The sequence below is a fragment of the Puma concolor genome, chromosome A1 (genome assembly GCF_028749965.1).
Source record: "Puma concolor isolate L17-30 chromosome A1, mPumCon1.1.hap2, whole genome shotgun sequence".
In the NCBI taxonomy this organism is placed as follows: Eukaryota; Metazoa; Chordata; class Mammalia; order Carnivora; family Felidae; genus Puma; species Puma concolor.
The window spans coordinates 83,747,793-83,761,108 of NC_141667.1; the positions used below are offsets into that span (position 1 = coordinate 83,747,793).

At 38.6% G+C, this 13,316-nt stretch overlaps 1 protein-coding gene and 1 pseudogene across 13 annotated transcripts in view; one reads left to right on the forward strand and one right to left on the reverse strand.

Moving 5' to 3' along the window:
• MCTP1 (multiple C2 and transmembrane domain containing 1) overlaps positions 1–13,316 on the forward strand; it is a 542,541-nt gene that overhangs the window by 482,247 nt on the left and 46,978 nt on the right. The gene's annotated exons all lie outside the window — the stretch shown is intronic.
• LOC147584268 (large ribosomal subunit protein eL32 pseudogene) lies at positions 3,357–3,900 on the reverse strand (annotated as a pseudogene).

The following is a 13,316-nucleotide window of genomic DNA, read 5'->3' on the forward strand; positions in this document are numbered from 1 at the left end:
CAAACTCTAAGTAGCTCGGTCAAGACTCTTTTCCAGAATCCTTGGAGCTAATGTTTTTCTGCTGTAGTGAGGTAGCAGTATGCAGATATTAAAATCAATATTGAGCTCATCATACACATATATGCTATTTCTTGGTTCTGGTATCTTACCCATGTATTCTGATCACAATGATTTGGAAACAGAGACAGCATCTGTCTTCTCTGTGATTCCACACTAGAATATTTTGGAGACATACAAGGCAATATAATAAACAAATATACAGCTGCTGCAGTCTGATAATGTAAGATTTTATTGATTATCCAAAAGAGTAACTACCCTAGGTATTAGGTTTTCTTGTCACAACCTTCAGTGCCTGGGGTAGTTGAACAAGTTCTTTTTTTCCTTTGAGCTGACCTCAAAGTCACATAGTTTCTGAATCAAGGTCCTCAGATTTCATACTTTGGCAATTTCTTTCCTTTCTAATGGGGTATATTAGAGAAAATGTGTCACCTTTTGCACCATGTAATACCAAATCAGATCAGAATTCATGCACAATTATGTCAGTGGAAATCTAATAGTACAGGCTGGCTTATCTCTAGATAACACATGGAAAAATAAACTTCCCCGACTGACAGATTTACTTGATTTTTTTTTTCAGATAAGTTATTTGTGAGTAATCGAGCTAAAGAATGTAACTGGATTATTTTTCATACTATAAAAAAAAAAAAAAAGACTCTCAACAGTAAAATGGTTGCTAAGTATCCAGGCTCTGTCACTCTGTCCGCCCCCCCCCCCACACACACACACCCCTTTTTCTTTGAAAAAGTTCCTGGATAATGAACACAAAAAAAAAAAACAAAAAAAATTTTTTTTTGCATTAGCTATATTTATTAAGAGGAAGCTATATTTATTAAGAGGAAATTAGCTATATTTATTAAGAGGAAGAGCTATATTTATTAAGAGGAATAAATAAATACTTATTTATTAAGTATGTTTGCATCTATTTACATACAGCTTTAGGAAAACAAAATTTACATAAAACATTTATGTAAAAATAATGTTAGTTGATAGTTAATGATATTTAAGTAACACAGGCTAGGTGGTAGTCTACCTGGGAATGGTATTAGGCTGCCTAAAAAGCCTTCATCTGTGTTTCTCTTTTATAATCAGAAAAAGTCAAAGCCCATCGGTAATCTGAAGTCGTCTTGAAACCAATTAAAATAATTTAAGATAAGTTGTACTGCAAATGTGCTTTTTAAGTGTTTTAGACTTAGGATGTCTTAGGGATGTTGTAACCCCTTTTTAATGTTACTATTTATATATAACTACCATGTGTATAGTATTACACCTTTAATGCACTGTACTAGCTGTCACTTGAAATTAAGTGCAAGCATGTTCTTTTTTGGCCTTCAGTTTCTCCTACATTAAACGTTTAAATAATGGTACCAGTAGTAAAAGGGTGGGTAGCATTCCCAATGGAAACTCACTTCTGCATCTGGTTGCGTTGTGTTCAGGTTTCTGCACAAAAGATATCGCAATATCGCAATCTCTTAGTGTTTACACACCTGGCATCCAGAACTCTACCTGATGTCTTTTCTCAGGAAATTAACGGAATCAAAGCTTATGGTAGGCATGTTTGATAGATATACCTTGTCTGTAGAGATCTGGTGATAATTCTATCAGAGTTTGTCCCTGGTTGATCATATATCTATGCATTTTTATATCTTTGTGGTTTTCTTCACCAACTCTGTGCTTGCCTCAGTGCCTTCATTAGAAGGTCAGGTTCTTAGGATTTAGTAATTCACCTTGAAAACGTACTGTAAGTTGAATGTATCAAGCATGAGTTTTCCCCACTCAGCATGAATTTCAGAGCATTAAAAAAAGACAAACCCATAGCTAAAATATTTTCTTGATCTCTGTTTTTCATTTATACAGAGACAAGTAAACAGATGCTTACTGATTTCAGATGTTTCTTTGTTTCCATAAGTCATGTTTACTTTTTATATTGTAATGATAGTATACAAACTTTTCTCCCTCATAATAAAACTGCATTTTCCAAACATACAAAACAATTAGTTTTAATAAAAGAGACTATCCACATGGGAGCCACTTGGAAGGGTTATAGCTTATGTGAAAACAATTGATAGGAAAATTAAAATTCCTTGTATTTATTTCTAAACATTTCCCTTCCCACAATCTAAATCATAATGATAGAACTTCCTGTGTGAATCTTTTCCCATAACAAGTAAAAGTAATATGGTAGAAAGAGATCAACTTTTTTTTTTACAAGAGTTGACCAACTTTGTCGCCTTTAAGTATGTTTGCATCTATTTACATACAGCACAGAAATGAAGGTGAAAATATTCTGATTAAGAAAAAAGGAATCAAGATAGGGTATTTTTCTCTCATTCAGTATGAATGATTCATTCAATTCATTCTTTCATTCACATATTCATGCATGTATGCACATAATAAATATTTGTGTACCTATGACAAATGTCTGTTCTGTGCATCAAATATAGATACATTGTAAGAGAGTAGGTTTCTTTTCCTTAGTTCACCATCAATCTCAGACATGCTGTACATCTGTTGCCTCCATTTACTCCCCTCTTTTGTTCAATCTTAATTCTTTCCTTCGTGGCTTCCATTTATAACACTGTTCCCTGAACTTGTTCCCTGAAGACATTAATAACATCATTCGGCCTTCTACCTTTTTAGTGCATTGAGCTCAATGCTATCTTAGCCACCATTTAATCATATACCCTTCTATCTCCCTGGACACTCAGGTCTTTAACACTTCCATGTTCATTGTTTGTCTTCAGTGTTTGTGTATCTCCCACTTTTGTTCTTTCTTAATCTTTGCCCACAATTTTAACTATCACTTCAAGGAAGATAACTCCAAAATCTTTACTTTGATTCATGTATTCTTTCATCACTGCAACAAGTATTATGTACTTGTAACGTTCAAAGCACTACGCTATGTTCTCCGAAGGATACAAACAGAAATGAGGCCTAATTCCTCTTCTCAAGGAGCTAAACATTTCTGGTTATGCCTTCTGTCCCAAGTCTGTTGTGTCTTTCCACCCTTTTGTACATTGAATGTTGCTTCATCATAAACCCAAACACAGTATATTTCAATCTGAACTTCTATTCTTTCCTCTCAAAAAAGCGTCCTTTGTAGCTCAAGAATTTCTACCAGTAGCGCAAATATTTTACTCATGAAGATGCAAAAACTCGAATCATTTTTGGTGGTTTTCTCTAACCTGTAAGAAAAATTCTATAGATTTTGCAGTTGCACTCTTCCTTACTTTGTATCTTCCTCTTAAGATTCTCCTGATATGCTCTTACAGTCTACATGAAGTGCCCTTTCTGCTTATTCAAGACCCATTCATCCTTTTTGTTTTTTGTAGTATTATGGTTTTATGAACACAGACATGATGTGCACATAAACTGTCTGTATGTTCATTTTCTTCGCTGAACAGCATGGCATTGGGATTGTGACTCTGATGGCCAGCTGAGCTGTTCTTTCCACGATGGCTTTGTGGTTCTCAGAGGAGACATTGTGGGCAATCTCTGCACAGTAAGATTTGTTGCACATCAGCAGCATTTCAAGCTCTTTGACGTTGCGGACTAAGAACTTCTGGAAGCCACTGGGCATCATGTGCTTTGTTTTCTTGTTGCTTCTGTCACCAATGTCAGGCATCAAGATCTGGCCTTGAATCTTCTGCGCACCCTATTGTCAATGCCTCTGGGTTTTTACCAGTTGCACTTAATTTTGACATACCAGTCTGACTGATGCCGGGTGACTTCTTCCTCTTTTTATCGATCTGGGGCTTCACCAGAGATCTGAGGTCAGCCATGATGCTGAGTGAAAGATGGCTGCCACCTCCCCAGGTAGCACTGAGGAGCAAGACCCATTCATCTTTATTTTTTTTTTAATTTTTTTTTTCAACGTTTATTTATTTTTGGGACAGAGAGAGACAGAGCATGAACGGGGGAGGGGCAGAGAGAGAGGGAGACACAGAATCAGAAACAGGCTCCAGGCTCTGAGCCATCAGCCCAGAGCCCGACGCGGGGCTCAAACTCACGGACCGCGAGATCGTGACCTGGCTGAAGTCAGACGCTTAACCGACTGCGCCACCCAGGCGCCCCAGACCCATTCATCTTTAAAACCCAGCTGGAATCTGCTCTCCACCCCAGATCCTGCCAATTAACTCTTTAGCCAGTGATGACTGTACTTCAAAACACACAATAATGTGTTTTTTCTCCTCAGTTGATATTCATCTATTTTCCCTTCCATTTTTTAAAATTATGTGCACTATACTGAGCACTTCACATGTATCATCTCATTTCTTGTTCACAACAACACTATAAAGTAGTTCTATCATCCACTGTGCTAGGCTAAGTGACTTGTCCAAAGTCACAACTAAAGACTGAAATTAGAACCCAGTTCTGTCTAGACTCCAAAAGCCCATGATTTAAACCATTATGCCACATTCTTACAACATTTATGTATTAATTAATTAATTGATGGTCTTATTTAATTTAATGTGTAAGTCTCCACAAAAACATTATAAACCATAGTGACAAAAACAGTATTATAACACATATTAAGCACAATGGTATATAAATAGTAAGCATTTGGTTAAATGCTCAGTGAATAGAAAGTTCTATGTGTAAGAATGGAAAACAGCAATTCAGATATCAGAGTCCCATAACCACTCCAACTAGCCATGTTGTATACTGGATATTATTTAGCAAAAGAAAAGTGATTGTCCTATCATCTTCATTTTGCCAATATCTTTCTGATCCCTTGCCTCATATTTACATATCCCATAAGGAAACAGAATTGGATCTACCTTTGCCAGTATGATATTAAAAGGAACTTTCTGCTCCCTATGTGTAGAATTCATTCTATAGTCCCATTCACATTCACTGGTCTCTGAGACCCAGTCATTACACGTGGTGCCAAGGATGATACAGAGTTGAATGCAGTTTCCATCATCGCAGAGTTCCAATGTGTTCCCATCAGTCACTCTCTTTTGTATTCCTAAAACCACCACTTGGTTTCAAGTCTCTCATACCTCAAATGAGCCACCTTCCAGTGACTCTCAGCTATAATGTGTTCTTAAGAATGCCTCCAAAATTAGCTTTAGATTTTTTGAAACAGGGTAGCATAATGGTTAAGAGTATTGGTTCTGGAACTGGGCTTTTGTATGCTGTTAGGCACAGTACTTCACCTCTATCCCTCTGTTTCCTCATCTTTAAAATGGGGTTAATGATAGTTCCTACCTTATCTTGTTATAAGGATTAAATGAGTAAATATGTATAAAGCTTATAATGATGTCTTTATCATAAAACAAATTTCATAAGTATAATGTTATTAGAGTGGTGTTATCATTATTGTTAGCAGCAACAGCAACATTATCAGTCATGGGAGTCCAGGAAGATTGTTATGTTATTAAATGGAAGAGAGAGAGTCTGAGTAGGGATAGATTTTAGAGGGAAAGAAATTACTTCTGTTCTAACATGTTGAATCTGAAATGTCACCAGGCCATCAAATTAGGTATTCCAGTAGATACTAGAAATATAAATCTGGAATTCAAAGAAGAGGTTATGGCCAGAAAGTTAAATTTGAGCAGTACTAATTACAGATAAAAGTAATTACTGAAACAGAGGCTGTTGAGAGTGCAGGGAAGAGGGCCAAGGACAGTTCTGTGGAGAATGCCTCTATTTAAGGGGCAAGACAGGATGAAGAACAGAGCATATGGCTGAGAAAGAATCATAAGAGTGGTAGGAGGGGAATCAGAAGGGTTGCTGTTATGGGAACCAAGAGTTTTGAGAAACGTATTACTAGAATTAAATATGGTAAATGCTCATGGAAGATGACAACTGAGGGAAAAAGTCATGAACATTGATGATTCAATTAGTGAAGACCTTGGTGCTTGTAGTTTCCCTAGAGTGGTGACAGCAGAAAGCATAGGGTATGTTGAAGGCAGCATGTATGGACTGCTCTTCAGAATGGCCTCACTCTGGAAGGGGAGGGAAGGAAGGACAAGAACTTAGGATCTTGGCAGGAATTTGAGTGTTGTTTTAGTCTTGGGGAACTCACACTATTTCAGAAGGAACAAGTGGGGGAAGGTGGGTTTACAGAGCTAGAAGAGTACAAGCTCAAGGTCTCAGAAGAGATAGGATAGATGGAGGGAAGAACACTAGAGAAGGGATTGAGTTTCATGGGAGATCCAGGATGGAAGGGTGGGTGTTGAGGAAGTACACATGGCCTCTTTCTTTCAGCAAAGTGGGAGAAATGGTCATCTGCTGTGAATTCAAAGTTAGGGTGGGTCATATGTGGAATTTGAGAAACTTAACAGAAGACCATAGGAGAAGGGAAGGGGAAAAAATAGCTTCAAACAGAGAGGGAGGCAAACCAAAAGAGACTCTTAAACACAGAGAACATACTGATGGTTGATGAGGGGGAGGGGAGAGGAGGAAACGGGTGATGGACATTGAGGAAGGTACTTCTTGGGGTGAGCACTGGGTGTTGTATGTAAGTGATGAATCATGGGAATCTACTCTCGAAGCGAAGAGCACAGTGTATATACTGTATGTTATCCAACTTGACAATAAATTATATTAAAAAAAAATTTAGGGTGGGAGGCTCTGGAATATGGAGGAAGTTTGAAAGAATATCTGAAAGGAATGTGATAATCAGTCAACCCCAGAATGACTGGATGGTCAAGCAGCAGTAAAGGCTCGGCTGGGGCCGCGTGACGTAAAGTGAGTATGTAGCAATGAAAACACAACAGTTCATGGTTCATCAACCCAGAATGATTTGTACACAAACAGGGTAATACAGAAAGGACATAGAACAAGTTTCAAAGAAAGATGACAAGTGAAGTTAGAATTGAGCTGATGGGCTGGGAGAATGGTGAGGAGTTAGAAGGAGGAAGCCCCTTGATCAGTGGGATAGGAAAGGCTTGCCCACCAAATGAAGATGTAAATGACAGAACTAGACTGTTGTGTTACTCTAGACACTTCACATTGTCTCTCCCTCCCTTCCTTCCTTTCTCCTTTCCTTCCTTCCATCCTCTCTCCCTCCCTCCCTTTCTTTCATTCTTTCTTTTTTTCTTTCTTTCATTCATTCTTTCTATTTTGTTTATCCTGGAAAACTCTTCCTGGACAATAAAAGAGGGTTTATTTTAAAGTTAAATGTACTGTGATAATTCTAAGAGCATCACTCCAGCTGTTGAATAAGGAAAGTGGAGTTTTGTTCTCCATCTTCTTTAACTTTTCACCTATGGCTTTAGATGAAGTCTGCTTGAAAAGAAGAAGAAGGTGAAAAAAAGATGTCAAAAAGAGTTGTAAATTATAGAATGACATCTACCCTGCAGTTCTGTCACTCTCACTAATATTGCTTAGCATTCTGAGTTTTAAAAATAACGCAGTTATTGAGATTTAAAACTCTGCGGATGCAGAATACATTTTGGAAAATAAGACTTTTTACTATGCATAGCCAATTATAGTCCACTGAGAAAATGATGTATTTTTCCAATACATTTTTATTATGTACTTAACTGACGGACCTTCCCAGCTTCTTCATAGACATTCCACTCCATCAGCCACTGTACATAATATACTTCTTAGGAATCTACTTAAATTTGTATTTACCTGTGAGGCTAGATTGGCTCCAGAGGACACAGTCCTTTTTTCCTTGAGTAAATTATACATATTTTAGAAAACTATCTAAAAACATATTTACCTCATATGGAATTCTGGTCTCCAGGGTAATTAAGACCAGTTTTTAAAAAGCATAGCCAATGCACTTTAACTCTCTCAGGTAAATAAGATATATTTTATAATCATCTAAGAACGATTTCTCTCTTCCTTGCCTTCTCTTTCCCTTCTCCTGTAACTATCACCATGCCTCTTTTATACACATATTTAGTAATTATTTCAATGTTTCCTCAGATACTGCTTTTCTCTCAGGGGCTGGCACACCAATTACACTTTCCTTCCATTCCATGCACTGGCAACTCAACACAAAAGAGGCACAGCCTATCCTACATACAATTTCTATAAGAGAAGTTACTTTGTGAAGATCCAGATTCTTCATATACAGTTTATTTGGTTTTCACATTTTAAGAAGGACTTACAATATTGGGGCATTTACCCATTAGAGCAAGCATAGAATTTTGTTGGTTAAGAGATGCCAAATTGAACTGTATTTTGAGCTTACACTAAAAATAGAAGGAATATCTAAAAAGAAATATGCAAAAACATCACTGTAATGTTTTGCAAAAGCCACTATCTACCACAATCATTATTAAAAACCAAAGAAATAAATGAAATTTCCTAGAAAAAAAAATGCTTTCTCACTTAGCTATTTTGCACTCCTAAAACATCCTTTACACACTGATTTCTTTGCACACATTGAATAATGAAAATGCACAACCCATTCTTCCTTTGTCCTACAGAAATATTGCAGTAGTTCCCTCAGGAAGAAAGCAGTAGGAAATCCATGTGACAATAATTGTTAGGTGGTTTGTGCCAACCACGTGAGAGTAAAACTAAAAACTTGGGGAAAAGGTATTTTCTAGAAACTGTAAGATGAATGTAACGAATAGAATAATGTCTGGTTTGTTTCTCCTCTTCTTTGCCTCTGAGGAATAATCCTTTACATTTCATGAGACTGATTTCTGAAGTTGCTGTGGATAAATGTTACTGCTGTATGCACTCTTCCACTGGGAGGTCAAGATTTCTACTGGTCTCTTCCTGGTTGGCATAATTGGACCACAGAGTTTATCCATTCTGTCCAAGCTAGTGCAAGCCTCTGAGCCAGATCCTCTCTGCTTAGGGCTCACAAAACCCTCCCTATTAAAATATTTGCAGTGATGTTTAAGCATCAAGACATGATTGAGGGCTTTCTCTTGGGCTGGTGGCCTAAATCCTAATCACCTTTCCTATCAGATTAGTCTTAGAACTCTGGTGACCATGAGTCCTGGTTGGCCTAGCAGAGTCCCAGTCTATACCTGCTATCCTGCTGTAATTATTAGTAGTGCCCAATTTTGCTTTCAGAAGTGTCTTGGTTTGTATAATAAAAGACATGATCTCTCTACTTATATGAGTTCTTTGGATTGAGTTCTGTTTCCTTAGGTGTGTTTGTGTTTGTGCTTTTTGTGTTTATGAGGGGTTACTTTTTGTTTTTTTTCTACTCAGGTAAATTTGAGGAGATTGAAAAAAAAAAAAAAGACCCTGGTTTTCACCAAAGTAATACAGGAATCATGTTCAAACATTGATTCCTCAGCCCCACCTCAAGATATTCCTATTCAGTAAGGATGGGGCGGTTCACAGGAATTTTTTCTTTTTTTCAACGTTTATTTATTTTTGGGACAGAGAGAGACAGAGCATGAACGGGGGAGGGGCAGAGAGAGAGGGAGACACAGAATCGGAAACAGGCTCCAGGCTCTGAGCCGTCAGCCCAGAGCCTGACGCGGGGCTCGAACTCACGGACCGCGAGATCGTGACCTGGCTGAAGTCGGACGCTTAACCGACTGCGCCACCCAGGCGCCCCCACAGGAATTTTTTCTAAGTAGGTGATTCTTAGGCACCTGAATGCGAAACTTTAGTTTCAAGCATCTGCAAACTCAGCCTAGCTATTTGACCCCTAAACACCGAATTCAGGTAGGTGCAATGGGACATAACTACTCCAGGGTACTCTGGTGAACATGAGGGCCAGCTGGTCAGCTGCAGTCTATCTGGGTAATACTGACGAGCTAGAAGAGCTACTGTCTCCCAAGCTACTTGGCTGGAACTCAGGTAATCATTTTTGAGGAAATTTAATCAGGAGGATTCTTTCCTGATTCTCTAGCCAAGCACACAGACACGGCTTCAGCCAGGTGAATTAATTGACATACCTGAGGAAGCTATTTTGAGTATTTTGCAAGATGAGTGGTGTGTGCAGGTTGAATAGTGGTTGGTTTCTGGAAGGTTGATCCTAGAACAAAAGACAAATCATTAAGTGATGCAGCCCCACCACCCTCGTTCCTTCACAAGGCATTGTGCTGTGCGCAGTCAAGGACACATGCCATTCAACCGCGGCTCCGCTTTGCTGACACTCTCAAAGTCATTCTTTCCCTTCGCAGCTGTCAGGGCTCTGCACACGTTATGCATTCCTTCTGGGCACTTGATGCTCACATTCCACCAGGCAAGAGAAGCAGGCACCTGAACAAAAGCAAGCAAAGACTCCTGGCCCCCCAAGATCACGGCTGTATGCCTCACACTTATTAACTGACTGCCCTTTACATTCTCCAGGTCACTTTTATTAGTCTCTCAAGGGTACCTGCATTTGGGGGGTCTTAAAATTTTTTCCTCACTCTCCTCTTTGCCTCCACCCACTACCCCGCCTTGCCCCTTCTCCCATACACTATCTTGCTTGCCTGAGCTCTGTAGAAGGAAATTAAACTGTGATTTGGTATGCTAAATTACCTGAACTAAAAACTATAATTTGCAATATTATTAAGTCATCACTGTCATGGATTTCAATTTCTTTCTGTTTAAACCTCTAACTCACAGCATCGCTCTTTTTGATTATTACTGAAAGGAGAGAGAAAAGCCCTTGGTTGTACTACTGACTGATAATATCTGTCAGGAGGGTTAAAATAGTATGCTTCCAAGTGGTTACTTCAGCCAGTCTAGTAAAAAACTCCACATTGCTCCCACAGTGCGCTTGTTCATATATGAGGGCACATGGGAAGATATGGGGCTTCTTCAGTGCTCCTCACAGTTTGAGTCAGTTACAGGAATTGGAAATTTCACATTTCTACATCCCAAGAAACCAGGGTTTCAGTCCTGGATGATGAGGACTTTTTCTTTCTGCACTGCTAACTCCAGTCCTTTTGGAAACGCCTTAGATTATTTCCTGCTAAGCTGGCAACAATAGGGGTCTTGATGATAGCCAGAAGCCCAGTCCCCTTCTTCTGCCATATTCTCTATGTTGCTGCTTTTATTAGGCATTCAAATTTTCTGTAAGAGTGCACCAATCAGGATAGGCTAGGTTTTGCTGCAGTAATGAATCCAAATCTTGATAGGTTAAAACCATAGTGCTTTATTTCTTGCTAATAATATTTGTCCATCACAGGCACACAGGAAGCTTTGCTCCACAGCTTTACTGTCATCTTCACCTTGGGCTCAAGGCCAACAGAGCAGCTGCTATTGGGAATATTGCCAGTTACCAAGTCTGAAGGAGAAAGATGGCAAAGCATGCACTGACTCTTAAAGCTTCTTCCTGGAAGCAACACAGACTACTTGTGTTCACCTTTCATTGGCCAAAGCAATTCACTTTAAGCAGGTAGAAAAGTGTGATCCTACCACAGTCCTAAAAAGAGCCAGAATATTTGTGCATGGCCTTAATGATTACTACAAGGGCCTGGTAGGTTCATGAGCCTAAAATAATGAAGGAGGAGAATGACCATAAAAAACAAGTTTTGTCTACCCAAACATATGTAAGCTGAAACATTGAGAATGTAGTGCTTCTCCCTGCATTTCAGTAACATTACAAAAGCAAGGCACAGACCTCTATAATTGTTGGGAAACAGCTATGTTGAGATCTGATCTTGGGGTCCTGTGTATCCCTCTGTGACAGCCCAGGCAAGGACAGGAGCACAAGGTGGGATGTACTCTGTAATATGTCAGCAGTGATCTGGGGAACAAGGTGACTGGAATATGTGGTCTGCTCTTTCTGTTCTTCTGCTCCTTCTCACACTTAACAAGTCTCCATTGAAGGATCTAGATTTTATCAGGTGATGGTGCCATTAGAGTAATGGTTGATTCAGTCTCCGTAGTCAGACTTCCTCAATGTGCATCCCATCTCCATCATTTACTAGCTAAAAGACCTTGGATCCATTGTTTAACTGCTTTATGGCCTCAGTTTCCTCATTTGCATAATGGATATAGTAATAGCATTTAGTAAATAGTATTTTACTTCATAGCATGGATAAAATATATTTATAGTTCTTGGCCCAAGGCTCCATATATGTTATCCCTAACAGGAGATCACTTACAATTTTCATATTTAATACAATACTTAAAAATTATGAAATTTGGGGAAAAGAGCTCTTTTTTCACTGCTTTGATAAAACATTTTAATTATTCCTCATTCTTCACAAGCAAGTTTTAGGGTATAGGGTTGCATATATCTTAAGTGCTACTTGGGGTCAACAAATAAGACATCCCTTTCTTTTGCCCAGTCATCCACAATAAATACTTGTACCTACTCAAAGATATTTCTTTTCATCACCTTCATGATAAGTTGGACTAGCAAAAATTATATAGGCTGGTGAAGATTCTGAACTTCTTTCAAGGTTGCTCTAAGTATTTAAATATGATGCGCATAACCTAATAAGACATGGACACTCAGAATCAAAACATAACCGCAGGTCGTGACACAAGTCAAAGACAAGAATGCTGTGGGGCCACAATTATAGCAGAAGCATGAAGGATACCTATACTTCTTGACCTTGTAGAGTCAGCTTATCTTGCAGCCTTCGGATTATGTCGAGCACTCCTGAATAGGCTGGCCAGTCTAATGGTTAGTCTACTGTGAACAGTCAAGGTAACAGCATCTTGTCTTTATTTTGCTGATAACAGTGCTCAAGAAATAGATGTGCAAGGGGATGTTAACTATACTTGCCATGATATTACAAGGCTATTAATATAAGGAATGAAAGTCACATAATAACAGCTTGCCCCACAGAAATTTTATTTCCTGTCAAAGATTTGAATCAACAACGCAGAACTAAATTTCTTAGAGCATGGGACTAAGGAGGTCAAGCAGTCATGGGTTTTGCCCTGTAGCTGCAAAGTATATTCCTACCCCTTTGAACCATGTCAGAATGTCCCCTGGCAAAATCGGAAGCCAAATTAAAAAGTTGGCAGGGAGCCATGTACATTTAGAACCATTCTGAGGAATCTTGTCACAGGACTTCTGTGTTGACAGTTTTTCAGTTGTTCCATACCCACCAAGCAATGCTTTTCAACAAGCACTAAGTCCTAAGTATATACGCAATTGTGATATATGTTTGGCTGATCTGGGAAATGCTTTCCCCTGCAAGATAAACAAGGAAATTGGGTCTAACAGTTCATGTACCTTTGGGAGATCCAGAAGACAGAATAAAATCCACATCAAATTATATTCATCTAATCACCTGGATCAAAATGATATAGTTTTTCAATAGTATCATATCTGCTTTCTAGCTTCAAAAGTTGAGTACTAGATAAAGTTGGTTGAGTACTGGATATAGTTTTTCAATAGTATCATATCTGCTTTCTAGCTTCAAAAG